Source organism: Arachis ipaensis, chromosome B6 (assembly GCF_059453495.1).
Source record: "Arachis ipaensis isolate K30076 ecotype BB chromosome B6, ASM5945349v1, whole genome shotgun sequence".
Lineage (NCBI taxonomy): Eukaryota > Viridiplantae > Streptophyta > Magnoliopsida > Fabales > Fabaceae > Arachis > Arachis ipaensis.
In genome coordinates this window covers 63302440-63305678 of record NC_142441.1, presented here as the reverse complement: position 1 = coordinate 63305678, position 3239 = coordinate 63302440, and the positions used below count along the sequence as shown (strand labels likewise).

Sequence of the window (3239 nt, the reverse complement as noted above, 5' to 3'; positions counted from 1 at the left end):
GAGTCTGAGATATTAGAAACTTCATGGTATAAGTTAGAACCCATGGATGGCCATTTCTGATATCCGAAAAGTCTAAACCTTGTCTGTGGTATTCCGAGTCGGATCTGGGAAGGGATGGCTGTGACGAACTTCAAACTCGCGAGTGCTGGGCGTAGTGACAGACGCAAAAGGAGGGTGAACCCTATTCCAGTATGATCGAGAACCTCCAGATAATTAGCCGTGCCGTGACAGAGCATTTGGACCTTTTTCACAGAGAGGATGGGATGTAGCCATTGATAACGGTGATGCCCTATATAAAGCTTGCCATGGAAAGGAGTAGGAAGGATTGGATGAAGATAGCAGGAAAGCAGAGGTTCAGAGGAACGAAAGTATCTCTATACACTTATCTGAAATTCTCACCAATGAATTACATAAGTATTTCTATCTTTATTTTCTGTTTATTTATTATTATTATTCGAAAACTCCATAACCATTTGATATCCGCCTGACAGAGATTTACAAGATGACCAAAGCTTGCTTCATACCAACAATCTCCGTGGGATCGACCCTTACTCACGTAAGGTTTTATTACTTGGACGACCCAGTGCACTTGCTGGTTAGTTGTATCAAAGTTTTGACAAATTATGAATTAAGATTAGAGCACCAAGTTTTTGGAGCCATTACCAGGGATCACAATTTTGTGCACCACCCATCCTAGTACTACTCTCGCCCAAGCACGTTTAACTGCGGAATTCTATTTGGATCCGGTGCATTAGGGCTAGTATGATCATACCTATTAAAGCAAGCACACACAATTATTAAAAGCGTGTCTTGCAACTTAGGGTAAGTCGAGCTACGATGCCCTGCGGGGCCCGTGGGAGCTAGCTGAAAATCAGTTCATTAAGGCCCGCTTTAGCTAAACTATTCGAGATAACGTCGTTTAAAGAACGAGGGTAAGCACGACGTTAAAAAAAAAAAAAAAGAGGTACAATACGAGGACTTCCCAGGAGGTCACCCATCCTAGTACTACTCTTACCCAAGCACGCTTAACTACGGAGTTCTAATGGGATCCGCTGCATTAGTGTTGGTATCATCGAACCTATTAAAGTACGCGAACACAATTATCATAAGCATGTCTCGCGACATAGGGTAAGTCGATCTGCGAAGCCATGCAGGGCCCGTGGGAGCTTGCCGAAAATCAGTTCATTAAGGCTCGCTTTAGCTAAACTATTTGAGATAGCATCATTTAAAGAACGTGGGTAAGCACGATCTAAAAAAAGAGGTGCAACACGAGGACTTCTCTGGAGGTCACCCATCCTAGTACTAGTCTCGCCCAAGCACGCTTAACTGCGGAGTTTTGATGGGATCCGGTGCATTAGTGTTGGTATGATCGCACCTATTAAAGTATGCGCACACAATTATCATAAGCATGTCTCGTGACAAGTCGAGCTGCGAAGCCCTGCAGGGCCCGTGGGAGGTTGCCGAAAATCAGTTCACTAAGGCTCGCTATAGCTAAACTATTCGAGATAGCGTCGTTTAAAGAATGAGGCTAAGCACGACGTAAAAAAAAAAAAAGAGGTGCAACACGAGGACTTCCTTGGAGGTCACCCATCCTAGTACTACTCTAGCCCAAGCATGCTTAACTGCGGAGTTCTAATGGGATCCGGTGCATTAGTGTTAGTATGATCGCACTTATTAAAGTATGCGCACACAATTATCAAAAGCATGTCTCGCAACGTAGGGTAAGTCGAGCTGTGAAGCCCTGCGGGGCCCGTGGGAGCTTAACGAAAATTAGTTCATTACGGCTCGCTTTAGCTAAACTATTCGAGATAGCGTCGTTTAAAGAACGAGGGTAAGCACAATGTTAAAAAAAAAGAGGTGCAACATGAGGACTTCCCAGGAGGTCACCCATCCTATTACTACTCTTTCCCATGCACGCTTAACTGCGGAGTTCTGATGGGATCCGGTGCATTAGTGCTAGTATGATCGCACCTATTAAGGTAGGCGCACAAAATTATCATAAGCCTGTGTAACGACGTAGGGTAAGTCAAGCAGCGAAGCCTTGGGGGCCCATGGAAGCCTGCCGAAAATCAGGTCATTAAAGCTCGCTTTAGCTAAACTATTCAAGATAGCGTCGTTTAAAGAACGAGGGTAAGCACGACGTAAAAAAAAAAAAAAAGAAAACTGGCGCAACACGAGGTATTCCAAGGAGGTCACCCATCCTAATTCTACTCTCGCCCAAGCACGCTTAACTGCGGAGCTCTGATGGGATCCGGTGCATTAGTGCTGGTATGAACGCACCTATTAAATTAAGCGCACACAATTATCATAAGCATGTCTCGCGATGTAGGGTAGGTCGAGCTGCGAAGCCCTGCGGGTCCCGTGGGAGCTTGCCGAAATTCAGTTCACTAAGGCTTGCTTTAGCTAAACTATTCGAGATAGTGTCGTTTAAAGATTGAGGGTAAGCACGACATAAAAAAAAGAAAAAAAAAGGTGCAACACGAGGACTTCCCAGGAGATCACCCATCGTAGTACTACTCTGGCCCAAGCACGCTTAACTGCGGAGTTCTGATGTGATCCGGTGCATTAGTGCTGTTATGATCGCACCTATTAAAGTATTCGCACACAATTATCATAAGCATGTCTCGCGACGAAGGATAAATCGAGCTGCGAAGCCTTGCGGGGCCCGTGGGAGCTTGCTGAAAATCAGTTCATTAAGGCTCGCTTTAGCTAAACTATTCGAGATAGCGTCGTTTAAAGAACGAGGGTAAGCACGACGTTAAAAAAAAAGGTACAACACGAGGACTGGTGCACGAAATTGTGATTACACTTTTCACAACTCCGCACAACTAACTAGCAAGTGCACTAGGTCGTCCAAGTAATACCTTACGTGAGTAAGGGTCGATCCCATAGAGATTGTCGGCTTGAAGCAAGCTATGGTTATTTCGTAAATCTTAGTCAGGAGATTAATGATAAGAGTGATTATATTTATGAAAAATAAATAACATGAAATAAATAGTACTTGAGATTCAGTGATGAGAAACAGGCTGAGGTTTCGGAGATGCTCTGTCATCTGAATCTTTGCTTTCCTACTGTCTTCTTCTCCAAACACGCATGGCTTCCTTCAATGGCAAGCTGTATGATCCTCTCGGATGAAAATAAATCCATATGCGCTGTCACCGCACGGCTAATCATCTGTCAGTTCCCACTAGCGTCAGAATAGGACCCTTGTCTTTTTGCACACTGTCACTGCTCCCAAC

General features: G+C 44.5%; 6 pseudogenes; all 6 read right to left on the bottom strand.

Moving 5' to 3' along the window:
- Positions 1-961: 961 nt before the first annotated feature.
- Positions 962-1080, bottom strand: LOC148556205 (5S ribosomal RNA; annotated as a pseudogene).
- A 178-nt stretch (positions 1081-1258) lies between these two features.
- Positions 1259-1377, bottom strand: LOC148556204 (5S ribosomal RNA; annotated as a pseudogene).
- A 177-nt stretch (positions 1378-1554) lies between these two features.
- LOC148556203 (5S ribosomal RNA) lies at positions 1555-1673 on the bottom strand (annotated as a pseudogene).
- A 181-nt stretch (positions 1674-1854) lies between these two features.
- LOC148556202 (5S ribosomal RNA) lies at positions 1855-1973 on the bottom strand (annotated as a pseudogene).
- Positions 1974-2163: 190 nt separating this feature from the next.
- Positions 2164-2282, bottom strand: LOC148556201 (5S ribosomal RNA; annotated as a pseudogene).
- A 187-nt stretch (positions 2283-2469) lies between these two features.
- Positions 2470-2588, bottom strand: LOC148556200 (5S ribosomal RNA; annotated as a pseudogene).
- Between the last annotated feature and the right edge of the window lie 651 nt (positions 2589-3239).